General features: G+C 34.5%; 1 protein-coding gene across 1 annotated transcript in view; it reads left to right on the top strand.

The window, feature by feature from the left end:
- The first annotated feature begins 6,494 nt into the window (after positions 1-6,494).
- LOC140139138 (CUB and sushi domain-containing protein 3-like) overlaps positions 6,495-10,212 on the top strand; it is a 34,158-nt gene continuing 30,440 nt past the window's right edge. The window contains exon 1 of the mRNA XM_072160918.1: positions 6,495-6,547. The gene's annotated coding sequence lies outside the window, so the exon portion shown is untranslated. The remainder of the gene's footprint in view (positions 6,548-10,212) is intronic.

The following is a 10,212-nucleotide window of genomic DNA, read 5'->3' as shown; positions in this document are numbered from 1 at the left end:
AAAAACCCAGGAAAGGTAATATTTTGATAGCCAAACTATAGAAGTAAATAAAGCATAATAAAGCAAGCCTACAGTCAATAAAATGTTAATTGCATGTTTACGTGACGGTTTGAACTGGCCAACTATAATGAAAGACGTTTTCGCCTCTGACGTCACCTGTCAATCAAACTCGAGCACGGTTTGTTTACAAGTGTCGTGATGATGACTTGCTGAACGCGGCGGTATAACCGGGCGCCTTTTTGTTAATTTTTCACCTTCAAACATGCAAACCGTCACAAAAGGTAGGTCTTTATAGTAGGAAACTTTCTTTCGCGAAGGTACCATGTCAACAATGCCTAGAAAAGTGCTTTTTGCCTTGTAAAAGTACGTAATTTTTCGTAATTTTCTGCTATTCCTTTTCTCCGATCGGCACCAGATAAATCGACCTTCCTTTTACGTGCTATTAACATGTGTAAAACAATCAAGGATCGTAATTGACAGTGTCATCAGACGCGATAAATTCTTTTTATCTCTGTCTTTCATTATATTTAAATCTTAAATTACATCGTGCCAATATTACTTTGGTTACACGCACACCCCAGAGGATGATTTATGGACTTCCCATCATGCACTGTAAAAGTGTTATCATCAGAGGTTCGACTCTTTTCATATCCCATTGAATTCTGTGCAAAAGATATTGTTTTAAAATTGTGTGTGTGTCATTATTACTTGGTTGATTTCAGAACAAAATTGATGTGTGTATAAAGGATAATTCACACTTTCTGAAGATAACATAAAATCTGAAATCGTATTGTAAATATAACTTTACAAATTCCAATTTAATCAGTCACTTCTATGCAGTATCCTCTGCGCACACCCACACAACTCAATAACCCCACATCCACACATCATATAAAAGGCTGTTTCTTTAAAATGGGGCTTCCTTTCATTTTGTGCATTTTGATGAAAAATACTCTATGCGAAATTATATCACCTTTGAATGAAGTTTAGAGGCGCTTTTTTTGCCAGCAAGTTCAAGATGGGCTTCAAATGCGAAAAAACTCAAAATGCTTGCTCAGGGAGTGCAAATATTAAAGAGCAATTAGAGCATTGTCATTACCAATATTGTTGCTTGAAAGTAAAGCTTAAGTGGCTGCTGCATGAACTGCTGTGCCCCAGTTGAAACAATTTCTATAGAATTTAGAGTTTAATTTCATTTCTAGTTTATAATTGTTTTAAAAGCCTCTACCTTTCATCTGTGTAACCAATAAACGCTAATTAAATCCAAGCATCCAACCCTTTATTGGCGCCATAATACTAATAGTATTATACTTGTATTTTCCATGCCATTAAGGTCAAATAAGATCAATTTATGCTGCAATTAATTTGCGACAACAACCTCTCGTGCATAATGTTTTCATATCCAACTTTCCTCGGCTAAGTGGCATGTTAAGTCCAATGCTTTATGTGTATAACATCCGAGGGTATAGATGTCGTTAGGTCTGAACTAACCTACTGAATTATTATTGTCTACCCAGGATTTCAAGAAACTCTTAATAAGTATTGAGGTTTTAGGAGAAGGTGGAGTCTCGTCTGCACTTGAGGTCTGCAATAGAAAATGGTTGTCGACGGAGAACTGCGCCCATTCATGTGGTGCGTGTGCTTCGTGGGTTTTCTGTGTTTCCTGTTTCCTCCAGGAGTTTACGGACAAGAAGGTAAGGTATCCAACAAACAATCGACATAATATATTCATTCGATTAAAAAAGGGTCAGCGGACAATTTCGATTTATGAAAAATGATGAGGGGCCGTTGATTTCAAAATTGGAGATTTTTGTTTATTTCAAGCACTGCTATATAACTAACTAAGGGAAGAACACAATGCATATCTAGCTCTAAGCATGTGATGAGCTGTCAGAGCTTCAGCATCAAATGAAATGACCCACTTAGGTTGTATAGTGGAATTATGCGAATTTTGGAGGCAAGTAAAAGACACAATTGCATAAAAAGTAGTTTGAATGATTATTTCAACGTAGATACAGGGTGTTCATGCATGAACCGTATCGTCGGAAACTTAATTGTTTGGGTATTTTAACGCCACAACTAAACATGTCTAAATAACTGGTGTGGTTGAAGAATAAATCAGCTATCACATACATTTTGAATTTTGACAATTCACCGTTCTTGCAATAAAAGAAATTTACGAAACTCCCTCATTTTCAATCCTTTCCACGGATTCTATTACCAATCGATGATCTGTATTCGGAGTGATATAATCACTGCGCATCATCAGCGCATGAGGCGTTTATTGTCATTGAACGGACTGAACGGAGCGTTAATTGTCAAAACTCACGTAGCCCTCCTAGTGTTCATCTGGTGCAAATATGGAATTTCACCAAGTTCACAGGCTAGCAACAAGGCTTGTCCCTGTCCAGAAGTCGATAGCCAAGTAGTTACCTAGAAACCTTTGAAGCAGGTGTGCGCAGCAACAAGAATATCCCCAAAATGGGCCAAGTGGATAAGGTTCGAAATCTCAACCCTCCATAACCTTTGATCTCCGTTGACATTTAAAATCACACGCCCGGTACGATGCGTTGAAGCGCGGCGAAACACATAGCCACACAGACACACATAATCACGCACCCCTACTTGTGTGTCTGTGATACTTGTGTGACTTTTCTTGTGTGTCTTTTCGATCCGACGGACACGTGACGGACGCCTGACGAACATCTTGTGTGTTTTTTTTTCCATCTTGTGTGTCTTTTTTGTTGTTGTCATTGGCTGTTGCTTGTGTGCCCTTTTCAATACCTTCATAAATGACCTCTATACCCACTCTATACCCCCCTGCAAGATGTTGCTTCTGTGCCTAGACACACAAGAAAAAATCTACACACAAGCTAGTTTTGTGCTCAAAAAGACACACAAAGCAAGTCCAATTGAAACACTTACTGCATGGGACGTTTCAATTAGAGCTAAGGTAGAGTCCGAAGTTTCCGTTTTCTAAAATCCATTTTCCGTGTTGTAATCCGTGTTGTAAAATGTGTAAATCCGTGTCATGAATAAAGCTTAAAATGTATAAACAATGATATTACTATCACAATACAATAACGTGTTCAATATCGCGATAAATATTGTCTGATTGGAATATTCTCACGATAATAGGCCGACTATTACGAAGTTTGAAGGGATATAGGGGGTCATGCCTTAGTAATATACCTTTATTTCGGTATTATTAAACGGTATTTTTATCATAAAATTGACATACACAACTCATGATTGTTTTTTTGACACTTATTTCTCTTATCTTTTGACAATTTGTGTCACATCATACAAAAATGTCATTTTCCGTGTTGTACCTCCGATTCCGTGATTTTCTTCCGTTTTCCGTAAAACGGAAAACTTCGGACTCTAAGCTAAGGTCTGTTTTTTCCATCAGCCAGATGATGCACTGATCTGCTTGAGTTGTTACCAGTTGACTTCTTGTTGGTAATTGATCGAAGTAACACTCTCATGCACCAGTGATCAATACATCATAAAAATGGCTTAATTTGAATGTGCCACAACTCACAACCAAGGTTGTGAAGCTACATAATTATGTTGGAGAAACGGGCAGAGCGTTTGTATGGTACCAGAAAACGGGAACATGTCAAATCGGTGGAAAAAACATCGAAAAATAGATTTACTAGGGCAAACAGGAAAGCATCTGAATCAGAATTTCTCACTGCATTAGCTGATCACGTAGCTCAAAATAACCATATTATAGGCTGGGAGGATAGCTCTATTCTTACAACTGGAAATTCCAAATATACAAGATGGGTCAAGGAATCCATCTGGATCCGGAGGCGTGCATCCAGTCTATGAACAGAGTTGATGGCATATTCAAATTAAGCCACCTTTATGATATATTGGTCACTGGTGATGAGAGTGTTACTTCAATCAATACCAACAAGAGGTCAACTGGCAACAACTCACTGATCAGATCAGTGCATCATCTGGCTGATGAAAAGAGCAGACCTTAGCTCTTGAAACGTCCCATACAGTAAGTGTTTCAATTGGACTTGCATAGAAGAAAACGTACTACAGTCCTGATAAACTTCATCAAGAAGATTATCTCGCTATGTCGTCAAGTAAGATGACACATAAATTCTTCCGTACAGAATTACTGATTTAATTTTCATGGCACGAGATAACGTAATTATACTTTTATAATGTGAAAAAATCATTTATCCCATCATAAATGTATTATGTCTCTGCCTCAATTTATAATGGTAACGTTATATATATGTATATAATACTAATCTTGATAGACAAGTTAATTATCGTTATATTGATAATGGAAAAAGGTAATTATTTCCGTTCATTATGCTCTTTACTATTGCATTATGCTCTTTACTATTTCATACGGTTTCACTGCCAATTAACATCATAATCATACGTTGTGCATGAATTTATGGTCATGGATATTTTGAGAACTTTTAGTATACATGGTGTCCCAGAAAAAATACCGGGTGGATGAATTTGGACATAAGTCGAGAAATAGACATCGAAATCAAACATTTTGTTAAATGTAGCGAGTAGCTCATTTTATTGTGCTTCATATGCGTAAATTTTATTTGATTCGGTTAACTGGTTTCAAAGAAATTAAGGATTACATAATATATCTATCAATCATTACAACAAGTTGCAATAGAACAAGTGACAAACACTTGTGACGTCATCACCCAATTTCATGAATTTACATATCGCCGTGATTTACTATGCAAATAACCACTTTTCTTTCTCCACAGTGTATCGCGATATAAGTTAATAAAAGTACATATAAACATAAGTATCGATCTCTTTTTAGAAGGTATGGCGGCTCAATATCTAGACCTAGAAGAGAACCCAAACTTACTGCAGATAATTGGAACATTGTAAAAAAGCCTTTCCAATATATCAAGAGATATCATCAGCATCAGAGAGAGAACTCAACATCTTTTAAAAAGATCTAGAAGTTGACTAAACTATAAGACCCAACTGGTTAGCTTGCCGCCAAAATCATCACTGCTACCAGGTACCGTTGCCTTCTCTGCCGAATTCCACGAAGAATGGTAAAGAATAACAGCAAAATACGAGAGAAGACTCAAGAAAGTCACCAAATATCTCCTTCAAATTATCGCCAACTTAGACAACAGATTGGAAGACCTTCGCCAGTCAGCTCAAGACACCATACGACGGGAAATCTCAGACGGAGAACAGATTGAAAGAGCTATAGGGCTTTTTTTCTGAATCTCTCCAACAAAGCAGAACAAAAAGCACCTCTCCATAAACCAGCATCTCAAAACAGAAGAAACTAAAGGTCTATCATACAAAACCCAACGGCTCTTTTCAGAACCACCATACCTTCTAAAAAGAGATTGATACTTTGTGTTTATATATTTTTTTATTTACTTTATACAATCTCATACTAATATCAAATGGCTAAACGAAGATTCAAAAGAAGTCAAACAATTATAGAAGCTATGTGAAAAAACTTAAAAAACTCTACCGACCATTCCAAACTAGCAAACAGCTAGGTATAGACTCCTGATCTCAAACTATACTAACATAGCTCTCTCCGATTTACAAATCATATCATTTTTGTGCTCAAATTACAAGCTCTGTGCACTAAAAGTTTTGACAAATAATTTAGGGCAATTGGCGGGGAGGGGGCTATAAAGTTCAAATATGCAACATTTGAAATTGTGTAGGATTTCGGAAGATTGGTTTTAAAAGGGCATTATCGATACAGGGGTCAGATGTCAAACGTACTCTATTATATTGAAATGATTCCGACGTTTTCGACTGATTCAGAAAGTATGATTATATGATTTCACAGCTTGTCTCAGCGAGGACATTCAGTTGTCTTTAAACTCCTCCGTTACCATACAATCACCTGGCTACCCTTCAAATTATACGAACAACATTGGATGTGAGTGGAGAGTGGCGCCATCAACGATGAGAAGGGTCCAATTGCAATTCCTGGACTTCCAACTTGAACCAGGAGTTGACATTTTGTATGTTGGAACTATTCAGAATCCACGCGTTCTTGCTTATTCTGGTTTTCTTGGATACGAGACCTCTGACGTACCTATCATTTCCCCCATTAACGAAGGTTTACGATTTGAATTCACAACAAACGACAAAATCAGAGATCAAGGATTCTCATTATTAGTAACTGATGTAGAAGATGGAGGTAAGAAAAATATAACTAAGCGATTATAAAACGATTATTTCACAAACAACAAACGACAAAATCAGAGATCAAGGATTCTCATTATTAGTAACTGATGTAGAAGATGGAGGTAAGAAAAATATAACTAAGCGATTATAAAACGATTATTTCACAAAAGCCAAAAAAACAAAAAAAAAAAAAAAAAAAAACCAAAATGAGTAAATGACGTTAGCCATGATAAAAACATTCAACAATAAAATAAACACTTTAAAATGTTCTCTACTTGTGTCTATTTAAAACATATTAATTTTCTTTGACTAGAGTATATCCTTTGTCAAAATGGTCTGGAGATCATCCGCGAATCATTCAACTGCTACGGTAAGTGAAGAGTATTATTACACGCGGGTGCATTATATAGTGACGTATGTTAAACCCAGGGTGTTTTACATAGTGACGAATGTTGATCGCAAATTTATCAAAAAATTGACATCGGGAAAACGTTGAGTAGGTAAATTGTATTGAGGATAGATTACAAACTTGCCATTAATGTTCAGCAAATTCACGCGTCTATTAAAGATATTTTCAAACGTTAATATGTAGTAATATCGTACATCTCATGTATGTAATAGATTGCAAAAGTTATCCGTCACTATTTTTTGCACAATTATTTTGAGATCTCAACATCCGTCACTATGGATTTTACCGTAAAGTGCAGATCCGACACTATGTAATGCAACCAACGAAATATACATTCCTGGAAAAAAGTGATAGCTTGTTAAGTATATCAAATGGACCTAATGCAGCAGAAAAAATATGAACCACCAAACTAAGTTGACCAAAAATCACGTAATCAATTGGACCCAATGCAGAAGAAATAAACCATTCCCTTGTATTAATGCAAGAAACGTTTAATTTAAAGGGTAAACTACCCAGCAAACACAAAAACGTTTTAAAAACGTTGTAAGTAAGCTATAATCTGGCTTTTGGTTTAGGTAAAAACGTTTTAATAACATTAAAATGTCGGGTTATATAAAGGCCATGATAACGTTTTAAAACGTTTTGTATGAACACACACTACAACAATATTTTTTAAATGTGTTTGTAAACTATTTTTGCAAATATTTTTGCCAAACATTTTGTCAATATTTAAATAACATTATGTTAAAATATTCTTAAAATGTTTTTTCAAAACATTTTAATAACATTTAAATGTCGGGTTATATAAAGGTCATGAAAACGTTTTAAAAATATTTTGGGCAAACATTTTTCGCAAAATATTTTTTCAACCCCAAAATAACATTCTGTTTAGAATGTTTTGTAAATTGTATCAGGTGTTCAAGAATGTTTTTGGAATGTTATTAAAACGTTTTTATACCCTTTATATAACCCGATATTTAAACGTTTTCTCTAAAACATTTTTGTTTGCTGAGCAGTAGATTATCAAAAAATGTTTTTTAAGGTTATGAAAACATTTTGTACTCTTAATATACCCGTTATATAACCTGACATTTAAACGTTTTCTGACAACCTTTTATAACTTTTTGCGAATGATGTCGAAAACGTTTTGTGTTTGCTGGGTATGTAAATAATACATATGCTTGAGAATGAATGAGTGTTCATAGGAGAGGAGAAATTAGAGCAGATATTCTTGAATTTCTACAGTTGCTATGGAAATCAACTACGGAGGAAATCTATTTTTCCCAAATACACAAAGATTACCGACTCAAAAGTGCACCTTACAAATCTAAGGCAAATCCGTCAGCTTGGTTTATCGCTCATGGAGGGCAAAAATGTACCTCCGACAATAAGTGTCGGCAAGAAGCCGAAATCGAACAATAATTTACGGCTTTAAGTAGCTGCATCACGATTTAGGGAAAACAAGAAATGTGGAAATAAATCCTCAATTTTTCCTCACTTTTTTTTGCTTCGTAGGCCTATGTTTGAAATTATTTTGTGAGGAAAAAGTTTTGTTTTTATCTTTCTAATTATTTTGTGATGAAAACAGTGAGGATATTTTTCATCACATTCGTCATTTGTAAATGTTTGATTCCTTGTTTTTTGGGTTTTTTGTAAATTATTTTTCTAAGGAAAAAAGTGAGATTTTCCTCACTCATTGGTTTAATATGTTTTTGGTAACTTGTGACAAAAAAGTTTTTGATTTGTTATGTTTTTATTTTTTGTGAGAAAAAATTATGAGGATTTTTTTATCACCTTGAAATGTGTTCTTTTCATCACTTTAAATTTTTTTTAATTTCTTGGGATTTTTATTATGATGATAAGGGGAAGAGGAAGGGGAAATGGTGGGAGTGATTTTTGGCAAGGCATACATTTTATTTATTTATTCAGGTTCAGTACGAATTATATGTTTAGTCGATTTAACTCACTTGTTATGTCAAATGGAAATGCCTCGACTAATGTTTGAATTACTACGACTACGACTACTACTGCTACTACTACTACTACTACCACTACTACTACTACTACTACTACTACTACTACTACTACTACTACTACTACTACTACTACTACTACTACTACTACTACTACTACTACTGGTCCTGTGTCATAAACTGGGGTACCTTTGTGTTACATGTCACAAATTGTTGAAAATCAGAGGTGGTGTGGTATAAAGTGCTGTAACATTTTTTTCCATAAATCTGACAATAGCAAAAGTATATATTTTCGGATAGCTTATAATATAGGGATAATAACTTTTTGAGTTTCAAGTTGATATACAGGGTTGCCCAAAATATATACACAGGGTGAAACAAAAAGAAAGTGCTTGAAAACTTGTCCGTGTAATTTAACTATTTATTTTTCACTGAAATGATTTTAGCAATAATTGTGATATTTTTGAATATTATAATGACAAAGCTTTCACAAAATAAACAGTTTGTTTAAGTTTTACCTAAAGTTAAAATATACAGGGTGTGCCAAATACCTGTACAAAATTTATATAAAATATTTAGATAACTGTTTATGTACACATTATTTGGCCAAGTATTAACAAATGAATACCCAAATATACCCCAGAATGACTTGAATGTTGCAGATTACAGTAAAAATGTTAAATTATGCCACACAAAAGTATATAGTGTGTCATTAAAAAAACATAATTTCTATGTAAAATTATACAGGGTGTGATTTAACGAGTCAATCAAAGTCGCTATCCTGGTACCATAATATTGCACCCAATTTGTTGCTAGTTCGAAAGAATTCCAAACAAATTCATGTACAGACCTATGCCTTATTTGAGTAGAAAAAAAGTCAATTATTAACCTTTTTGGTAATATTTGATGAAAACAGCTTAACGGAGATTCCCTTACAGATTCCCTTTTAACACATAAATTCCACGTGATGTGATAAAATTACAAGTGGATTGGAAGTAATTATGCGTCATTATGTATCTGCAACAACCAGAACGGCAGATAATTAAAGTTTTCAAAGTCATATATCTGACGCCTGTGGGACAAAGCATAATATTACTCAAGGTGATAATTGCCAAAAATTGTATGAAAGACGTTAACACGTTTTGATTGAAAATGGCACGGATTGTTACCATTTTCTGCTTGGTTTGTGATATGAAAATAACAATGTAATGGAATGTTGCTGACGTTAGTGCCGTATTATGACAATAAATCAAAATATGACAAAAGGTCTCGATTTTGATTGCAAATGGCAAGGATTGGTACTATTATCGGCTTAATTTGTGAACAATACAATGGAATATTGTGAACGTCAGCGCATTATTATGACAGTAAATCAAAATAATGACGACAAAAGGTTCATTTGAGACTGGTTAGGTTAGGGTTTAAGACGCGGTATAGCTAAGTTTATAAGCATATTCAGCAGTTGGCCTAATTAAAGATACGGACGATAGACACCCAGCAAACACAAAAACGTTTTAAAAACGTTTTAAATAAGTTATATTTTGGCTTTTGGTTTAGGTAAAAACGTTTTAATAACATTAAAATGTCGGGTTATATAAAGGTCATGATAACGTTTTAAAACGTTTTGTATGAAAAACACACTACAACAATATT

The sequence above is a fragment of the Amphiura filiformis genome, chromosome 18 (assembly GCF_039555335.1).
Source record: "Amphiura filiformis chromosome 18, Afil_fr2py, whole genome shotgun sequence".
NCBI lineage: Eukaryota > Metazoa > Echinodermata > Ophiuroidea > Amphilepidida > Amphiuridae > Amphiura > Amphiura filiformis.
This window is presented reverse-complemented; position numbering and strand designations above follow the sequence as displayed.